Source organism: Mustela nigripes, chromosome 15, assembly GCF_022355385.1.
Source record: "Mustela nigripes isolate SB6536 chromosome 15, MUSNIG.SB6536, whole genome shotgun sequence".
NCBI classification, from domain to species: Eukaryota; Metazoa; Chordata; class Mammalia; order Carnivora; family Mustelidae; genus Mustela; species Mustela nigripes.
Window position 1 is genome coordinate 60,789,208 of NC_081571.1, and position 10,861 is coordinate 60,800,068.

Genomic DNA, 10,861 nt, shown 5'->3' on the forward strand with positions numbered 1-10,861 from the left:
TATTCTTGTTTTAGATAAACAAATTTTACATCTAATAAAACAATTTGAATAAAAGGAAATCATCCATTTCTACATTTAAATAAGGTGGCCAATTTTTGGCATTTTGGACTTAAAATTTACATGGATTTTAATTATATTCATTATAAACCTTAATCATTTGAACGAATTTTGAAAAAAATTGGAAATATTGAGGTTACTTGCAATTTCTAGTCAATATTTTTATGCTTAGATGTTTTACAGTACTACACTTTTTAGGGCACTGCTCAATCATTATAATATTATGATTATGATTTTAAAACTACAAATTATTTGGGCCTCTAGATGGCTCAGTTGGTTGAGCATCTGACTTGATTTCAGCTCAGGTTCGGTGATCGAATCCCACATTGATCTCTGTGCTCATTGGGGAGTCTGCTTGGGATTATCCCTCTCCCTCTGCCCCTGTCCTCTCTCTCTCAAATAAATAAATAAATAAGACATAAACAAGTAATAAGAAAGTTAAAAAAAACAAAATCAAAGAAACAAAACCAAAACCAAAAACCTCCATACTATTTTCAATACTTCAATCGCTGTCATAAATTTATTAGACCTGCTGGGCATGGGACTTGTTACTGTGCTAAGATCATGAAAGGCTATTATATTAACATATGTAAATATTAATACACATAAATTACACACACACACACAAACACACACATATATGCTGGAACTTATGAATTCTGCCAACTTGAGGTGAGCTCTTCTGCTATAAAAGTATATTAAAGACAAAGAAGTAGCTTTTCTGTTTTGTTTTTTTTTTTAATGTAGAATTTTGTTTTTCCTCTATATATGTGGATTGTTTTAAAGATTTATCTTTGTTTTAAAATGGTCAAATTGAAATTGATGCCTGAATTTTCTATCTAATATTTAAACAAATGTACATGATGAGAAAGCTTCTCTGAATATCAGAGAAACACCATAATCAAATTACAAACTGATTTTTTAAAGATTTTATTTATTTATTTATTTGATAGAGATCTCAAGTAGGGGGAGAGGCAGGCAGAGAGAGAAGGAGAGGAAGAAGCAGGCTCCCCGCAGAGCAGAGAGCCCAATGTGGGGCTCGATCCCAGGACCCTGGGATCATGACCTGAGCTGAAGGCAGAGGCTTAACCCACTGAGCCGCCCAGGCTCCCCCAAACTGATTTTAATAAACAATAAATCCTCAGCATGTCTGATACTGGATTTATATAAAGTAAATAGAAATGTATGTAATATTTACTCACCTTAAAGATTAAACATGAAAACTATAAACAGATTTTTATTAAATTTCAATCATTTGCATTTTATTCTTATAATATAACTTATAATGACAATGCACATTAAAAACTGGATAAAGCTTAATTTCTCAGTTCTTTGGATAACAAATGAGACAAGGTAGCACCATATTACAATAGTTACTTTAAATACATGTTGTGATCTTTACCCAGTTGAAACTATGAATCAGATATGTACTGATACAGGGGCGCCTGGGTGGCTCAGTGGGTTAAGCCTCTGCCTTCTTTGACTCAGGTCATGATCCTAGGATCCTGTGATCGAGCCCCGCATCAGGCTCTCTGCTCAGCAGGGATACTGCTTCCCTCTCTCTCTTTGGCTGTCTCTCTGCCTACTTGATTTCTGTCAAATAAATAAATAAAATCTTTAAAAAAAAAAAAGTACTGATACAAATTGCAGGTCATCTAAATATCCAAGCTTCTAATTATTTAAGTTCCATATTTGCTAGTCAGTGGTCAAATATTAAAAATTTTTTCAAGCAAACAAAAATATTTCTTTTTTTATTCAAAATATTCTGTTTAGGAACCAGAGCAAGAAGCAATTTTATTATAAACTGTATGGTTTGGGAAGGATTCATTTATTTCATTCACAGGCCATTATTTATTTGTTGGTCTGTCTCTATCAGTCTTCTTTGAGCACCAATTCAACTTAGGGTTTTAAAAATGTTCTACATAAGGCTATACATGATAAAACAACCTACTCTCAAAAAATTCATAGTATAACAAGGGAGGTAATTATATGTACAATTATTTAAAAACATGCTGTGAGAGAGATGGGAATGTGGTATGTAAAAGATCAGGGGAAGAGTCACCTCCCTTTGACTAAGATCAGTTGAATGGGTATCAAAGAAGTCTCGTAGTGGATACATATTCAAGGATTCTTAAAGGATGGGAATGAACTTGTTAGACTACAGATACCTATCAGGGACGTGTAGGAACCAGGAGGAGGAAAAGAAATTCACATACTCTTTGAGTTGCAAAAGCTTGATGTTGCTCAAAAATGGTTTCTGGGTTAAGGGTGACTGCTTCGTGTCAGACCAGATAGTAGGCATTCACTAACAGATACTTATTTTATCAAAGAAATGTGATTTGAAGAAAACAAACTGATTTGCTTACACATCCTTGGGAGGTAGTCATTCCCCTCTTAATCAATTTTTTTAGGGAAATATGTTTTATTACCTAATGCTGTATAAAATGACTCCAAACATAGTGGCTCAAAACAAAAATCATTTTTATTTGCTCATGATTATCTGGGTCAGAAATATAGGCAGGATTCAGCCTGGTGGCTCATGACTGGAAGTCATTTATGTGGCCGTGCTGTTAGAAAATCCAGTCTTTACTGAAAAGCCTGGTACTACAATGGTTCTATAGGGCTCTATTTCTTTCTGGTTCAGACTATCTCATAACGTGAAGGTGTCAAGATAGGTGGGTTTCTTACATGGCATCTGACTTCAAAGAGGGTTTCTCACATGTTGAGAAGCTTTACATATCTTATGGTCAGTATCTTTCATAATTTATATCCATTCATTAGAGTTTTATCCTTTGGAAAATACAGACTGAATCATACTGATAATCACTATAGATTTTGGGTGGAGTCAATATTTTGAATATGTAAATACCAGTGATGTTGATGCTTCTGGTTCACAAATCACATTTTGAGTGGCAAGGTCCTAGACCGCCGCTTACCTCAACTTAACATATTTTAGTTCTATAGTATACTTCTTAAACAGTTATACTCGGAACTTAATACAGTGGAATCCACAAGGCTTTAATCAGTAGTTTAGTAATCCTTTTACCCACATTATATCCAAATCTGCTAGAGTGATGTTTTCAATTCTTCGACAACTTAGAAGATTTGAAAGGAGTTCCCAAAAGTTTGTGTGTGTGTACATGCATTCTGAAAATATATGTTTGTCTATCTATCTAAATTCATTCTGAAAATGTAGCTGTATATAAAGTAATGGTAGAGACTGGTATTAATTACTGATATTAGAAAATGGCATCATTGCAATTAAATTAGTAAGCAATGTGACTTATAACTTTCATCTGAACAAGACAAAATCCTCTGAGAACCTGATAAAGAATGTTAATATCAGAAAATAAACCAGAGGGGCACCTGGGTGGCTCAGTGGGTTAAAGCCTCTGCCTTCAATTCAGGTCCTGATCCCAGGGTCCTGGGATTGAGCCCTGCTCTGGCTCTCTGCTCTGCAGGGAGCCTGCTTCCCTCCCTTCCTATCTCTCTGCCTGCCTCTTTGCCTGCTTGTGATCTCTGTCTGTCAAATTAATTAATTAATTAAAAAAAGAAAGAAAGAAAATAAACCAGATATCAGCTTCTCCCCTGATAATTCAAGTACCATTAAAACTCTCCAGAAAATAGAAGGCAGACTCTGGATAACAAAGGATCATCTATTATTGAGTTCCCACATTTCTAAAAGTCCTCATCTGCTCTCGTAACAAAACTGTAAACCATTTCCTACAGCATTCTTCCTAAAAATCGTGTGTCTGCTAGTTTCCTATCTCCTTTGTGCACTTGAACTTCTGCTTAAAATCTTTGCTGCTGAGTCTTAGACTCCTAACTTAGATCATCCACATTTTGCCAACAACATCATAAAACGCACTCATCTTTATCATGTCTATGGTCTCCAATGGCTTTTCTCACTTTTGTATCAGCAGCTGTCAGAATTATCTCCAGAATATGTGTTCTTGTATCCTATAGTTTTCTTTTGCTCATGAGAAATGTCAAAAGTAAAAGGCAAACATTTATAAGATCCTCTGATTCTAGAAAATGAAAGATCAAGCCAAAATACTGGTAGTTAAATTCTTCAAAGTACTGAAGATTTCACAATGTAGTTTCCTTATTATGTACAGACTTTCTGGTACGTTAGTAACCTGCATTAGGAGAACAGAGTCTATATTTTCCATCTTTACTGAAATTTTATTTCAGCCTTCTGCCCTGTGTTTCCTTTATTTTGTACCTTACAATCTGCTCTGCTATGTAACATTCCCTTTCTTGATATTTTTACTTTTTTTTCTGAGCAACCCAGTTTTCAAAATCATGCACTGTTTTTTTTTTTTCTAACTCTGAGTTCATAAAAATATTAATAGACTCCACTGGAATTTGAAAGTAGAAGTATGCTTCTTTATATACATTGTTTGGCACTGTTACCTGTGATTTTCTTCTAGCATGCAGCTATCCTGCAAATATTTCACTGTACAACACAGCAGCTGGTTACATGAGTGGACAGCATCATAATATTCTTGGATGCTGGAAAAGTAAGAACAGAGAAAAGAGGCAGGGTAAGAAGAATTATTATAAATGAATGTTTTAAAGTTGTTTTCAAAATTTAATACTCAAATTACCAATAACTTCTATAATAATATATGATATATACATTATTTTTAAATAACACAAACATATTTAGAAATGTATTAACTGCATGTCTGTTGTGTTTTTAAATAATTTTGTATCTAAATAATAAACCCTCAGGATATTACTAAGATATAAAGCCTAACAAGTATCTGCCACTCTCCTACTTTCCCTACCTCTAATGTAAAGGATTCCGTTCTTTAGGTGCCTAAGAGTTCATGATGATTTTAATGATCTGTCTAGTATTGGGCAGTATTTTCCCATATACATACAATTATACAAGACTTTAGAAATGTTTTAACATATGGTTATAAATGTTCCAAGTGATAAACCCCTTGCAGGAGAAGTAATCTTCCTATGGTGTGTTCTAACGTCTACCTATGTCTTTATTTCTCCATCTTCCTGCTAACACAAGTGCTGAATCTATTTTCCATTTCCTCAGAATATTACTCTGGAACAACTCTTCAGCTAGTTGACTTGCTTTGATACATTTTTAAAGGTGACATTGCAGGAAGCATTAATGGTTAGAATATTATTTTTTAATTGATTATCTCCAATTTTTCTTTCTTTCACTCTAACTTTTGGTGGTGGTCTCTTGAGGATAGATGTTGGAAGGTTCTTTTGGAAATATTAAAGCATGTTGTCAAGTCATTAAGAACTTAATTAAAGTTACTGTTTGTCAAGCATTTAAATCTGAAACTTCAGTTGTAATCCATCTTGATAGACATCTTCGTCTCAGTAAGTCTTTGAAAAATCCTATGATACAGGCATTACTGTGATCATACAATGTAAATGTAATACCCACACCCTCCCAGCTAGGCTAGGCTGAGGCAAAATTCTGACTCTACCCGGCATCCTGATACCCTATCATCTTACTCTCTTCAGATCACTTGATATAGAGTGATAACACTCAAATTTACCTTTTTAGTGTGACCACTTCTTTATGCAACTCCAAGACTCCATTTTTGATGTTAATGGGCTTCACAAACTTAAAAATATTTGGGCCATAATTCTTTGCTGGATGTATGCAAAAACCTAATGTTTCTTTCTTTTTTTTTTTTTTAAGATTTTATTTATTAATTTGACAGAGAGAAATCACAAGTAGACAGAGAGGCAGCCAGAGAGAGAGAGAGGGAAGCAGGCTCTCCACCAAGCAGAGAGCCCGATGCGGGACTCGATCCCAGGACTCTGAGATCATGACCTGAGCCGAGGCAGCGGCTTAACCCACTGAGCCACCCAGGCGCCCCAAACCTAATGTTTCTATTTTAGAATATGACAGTTTCATTTATCCAGTTGTCCAAGGCAAAGATGGTAGAGTATTTTGTTTCTCTTCTGCCTCACATAAAAACTATCAGCAAGTCCTCTCAACTTCATGTTTAAAATATAACCATAGTCCAACCACTTCTTATTACCATCTATAACTTAAGGTACCATAAATTCAAGATTTGAAGCTATTTTATTTTGCTTCATACATCTAAACAGTGGGATTCCACTTACCCCACTGGAAAATTTTGTACTGAATACACGAGAATATACCTGAGTACATTACTTAATTTTATGTAGTAGCTGTCATCTTAGAGAATTAATCATTTCTGTGAGGTGGAGAAAGGTAATTTCAGAGATATTTTCTGTCACATTTGTAAAATATAGTATCTCCTGAAATCTCTGAGGATGTGACTTGGAATGTACTACATTCTTGGAAAAAAAATCATACATAGGGCGTCATTTTTACCTTCAAAACTGTAGCACAGAACAAGATCATACACTGATGATATAAAGACAATTTCCACTTAGGGATGACTGGCTGAGGGAATCAACTTTTGTTTCTCCCCATCCCTCAATGCAAGTAGTTTTGAAAATTGCACTGCCATAACTTTTCTGTGATTTTCATTTTGTGTGGTTCTCAAATTAACAATTTTAAACTAATTTACTAAAATGTATATACATAGAACAATAATTGTGTATGTTTATTATTTGATGAATTAAAATAAAAAGTGAAATTTTATGTAACCACCACACAGGCTAATAAATAGAAAATTACTGGTACAATGGAGGCTCACCTACCAAGACCTCACTTTTATTTATTTATTTATTTATTTATTTATTTATTTATTAAAAGATTTTATTTATTTATTTGCCGGAGAGAGGGGAAAAGCACAAGTGGGGGGTGGGGGGTGGCAGGCAAAGGAAGAAGCAGGTTACCCGCTGAGCAAGGAGCCTGATGCGGAACTCGGTATCAGACCTCTGGGATCTTGACCTGAGCCAAAGCCAGATGCCCAACTGACTAAGCCACCCAGAACTCCCTATCGAGCCCTTTCAATGACTACCCCCTCTAACCACCATGCAGAATAGTAACACAGCATCATTTTGCTGTGTTGGACTTTGTTTAACTGAAATATATGTGAAGTATTTTGTGTCTTGTTCCTTTGCTCATATATAAGAAATATGAGCCTTATGCTTGTAAATTATAAGCAAATAAAGAGGCAACAGCTGAACCAAATACCTTTCACTTACACAAATATTAAAACAGGGTAAACCAGCGTAGTGAACATAATTTCAAACAAAGTAAAATCTAGCAAAGTTAAGAAACATTGTTTACTTGGTTTTTTAATGTCAGATTTGTTATCACCTTAATCTACGATTCCTCAAAATTTTAATGACATACGGACAACTACCTATAAATATCTCACACACCTTATTATTCTCTACTGCACTACCTTCTTCGATACCCTTTTCATTACCTCTATATTTGGAATTATTTATTGATTCTGCTTATTTTTGTATATCAACTAGATCATATAATTTTAAGGATAGGGATTATTTTCATAATGTGAATACCTTACATAGTGCTTGGCATTTTGTAGTTATTCAAACACCATTTGTGTTAATGAATTAAGTGACTGGTTATTCTCTGAATATCACCTCTTTGTTTTCACCTTGTTAATATCCTGTTGCAAGACTTAGTCAAAATATGTATTTTTGTAGCAAAAAAACTAATGTTTCTTTCGTGAACTTGTTATTTGAAGTATAACATATAAACAGAAAAGTGAAAAAATTATGAAAGTCTAACTCAGATTTTCAGAAAGTGAGCTGACCTATGTAACTGGCATTCAAATTAAGAAACAGAATAGGGGCGCCTGGGTGGCTCAGTGGGTTAAGCCGCTGCCTTCGGCTCAGGTCATGATCTCAGGGTCCTGGGATCGAGTCCCGCATCGGGCTCTCTGCTCAGCAGGGAGCCTGCTTCCCTCTCTCTCTCTCTCTCTGCCTGCCTCTCTGCCTACTTGTGATCTCTCTCTGTCAAACAAATAAATAAAATCTTTAAAAAAAAAAAAGAAACAGACTACAACGAACACTTCTGGAGCCCCTCATATCCTCTTCCACTCTCACCTTTCACAGTTAACCATTATCCTGCCACCCAATACCATCATTTTGTCACCTGAATTTCACAGAGGAAAAAAAAATCCTTAATTTTAGAGAAGTGACCCATGAAAGTTAGGGCTAGTGTGTGGGGGCTCAACAAGTCCAGGAGCCTGGGACAATGTCTCCTGCTGGATATAATTATATCACACAAGAGTCTCATATGACAGTGGAGTATGAATACTCCAATAATTGGCTGCAGACAGAGGGAGGCGGTGAGGATAAAAAACAGAAGAGAGGTTGGGAAATATAGGAGACAGGCCAGTAAGTACCCAAGAGCTGCAGGAGTGGAAAAGATGTGGCTATGTGGGAACTGGAGAAGGACTGGACCAGTTTCCCAATGCTCTATACAGGCACCTTGAGTAAATTCCAAGGATTTCCTTTTTGGGCCATTTCCCCATACCTCCCCCATTCTCTTCAGCTAATTTTAGACTCGAGGACTAGAGATGTAGATGGTGGAAGCAGGACGGTTGAGGTATGCTTAATGTGTAAAAGCATGTGTGATTTACAGTTATAAGTAGTTGTAGTTTATTCGTTTTGTGGCCTTATACTGCTTCCATTGTATGATGGAATCACTCATTCATGCATCTATTTTACTGCTGATAATGTTAAGGTGTCTCTCATTGTTTGCTATTAGGATGATGACATACATTCAATCAATTCTGTTTGGTGAAATATATTGTCCTTAGGAAGGAAATTGCTGGGTTACAAAGGATGAGCATGCTTAGTTTTAGTAGATCCTGCCAAACCGTTTTCCAAATTGATTACAGCATTTTATACTTCTATCATCAGTGTACGAGAACTCTCATTTCTATAAGTCATTTTGTCAGTTCTAACTTGTCATTTATAAGAGTGCAATAGTATCAAATTGTGGTTACAATTTGTACATTTATGACGTAAATTTAAACAGAATTTATTTTTATTAACAATTTTGCTATCACTGGTAAAATGCATTTCTAATCTTTTGCCCTTTTTCTATCTTGAGAATTCTGAATAGATTTTACCTGCTATTTGTAAAATCTAGAAAAGTCCTTTATTATAAAGTTGCAAATATTTCTAGCATTTGGTACACTACTTTTAACCCTTTGATGGACCCATACTCTTAAGTCTGATGTAGTTCACTTTGCCAAACTTCTCCTTTATGATAGCATACCACATATCCTGCTATAGAAATAGTTTCCTACCTCAAGACCATGCTTTTCTTACACTGTTATCTAGAAGTTTTATTTTACTTTCATACTGAGATATGCAATCTAACTGAAATTGATACATGTGTACAGTATAAATAAGGATTCATTTGGTTTCACAAGATATTCAACTGAAGAAACACGAGTTGCTGAAGACCATTTTAAATCTTTCGTATGCCATCTTCATTATTCCGGTGTCCCTATAATGTGAGCCCATTTTTGAACACTGTTTCACTGATCCAATTTTTTATCCTTGTGTCAATACAATGTTTTCCTTACTGTTATGTCATAAAAAAAACACACTTGGAATATAAGTCCTTCTGGATTTTCCTCTTCTTCCTCTTCCTAAGAGGCCTACTATTATTCTCCTTTTCCTGGTCTTTAAGATTATCTTAGCTATTTTTGAACTTTGAGTTTTTAAATTTTGATACATTTATATACATTTTACAGTAAGCTTTTAACATCAATAATTACAACAATCCTCAAAACCAATTATGAGTTTGATAAGAGATTTCATTGTATCTACATATCAGTTGAGAACAAATAACATATTTTCAACATAAAGCCTTCATTCCTGAAACATAATATATAATTCTGCATATGCTAAATTTTGGAATAACTATCACATGCATGAAGGTTATCAAACAATCAGGTAAATGATTACTTATTTAATTATTTTAATGGTACTGTATTTTTTTTACATTTTATTCTTTGCTTATTTCTGGTATATAGCAATATACATGGCTACCTTAAAGCACCACTGATTAAACTTATTAAGTTTGTTAAGCCACCTTTGAATTATTTTGTCATTTCATCATGTACAATAAAATCATGTCATCTGTAATTAGTTATTTTTTTCTTTACAATCCTTGTGTATTTCTTTTTGGGGGGGGCAGCTTAATAGAAGTATGTCTTCTTTCCAATCTTAGTAAAATCTTCTACTATTTTATAATAAGTATGATACTTACTGCAGGAATTTTTCTGGATACTATGATTCACATCTTGAATTTCAAAATTTGTTTTTGAATTTATTGAAATGATATAATTGATCAATTTTTTAAAATCCTAAATATTAAACCAACTATACCAATTAGGTTAGATGTAATATATATTGCTAGATTGCATTTATTAATATTTTCATTAGAATGTTTGCAACTGTTTCACTGTTTTTCCATAAATTGTTCAGTTTTACCTAAATTTTAAAATTTCTGATAAAATGTTTTATAACAGATATTATTTTTTTAATGTGTATGAAGTCTACAGTGAAATCTTATTTTTCATTCCTGGACTTGGCAATTTATGCCTTCTTTAATTTTTCTTTAACCAGTCTTACCAGAAGTTTAGCAATTTTGTTATCAAATTGAGAGAATAAATTTTTTGTCATTGTTAAAACTCTATATTACATCTACATTTCTGATATTCATCCATGTTTATGTTATTTTCATTGAAATTAATGTTACTCTAATTTTGAGATGGATGTTTTAATCACTAATTCTGACTTTATTTTCTATTATATGCATTTATGTATAATATGTAGTGTGTGTATATATATATATATATATGTATATATATATATATATATA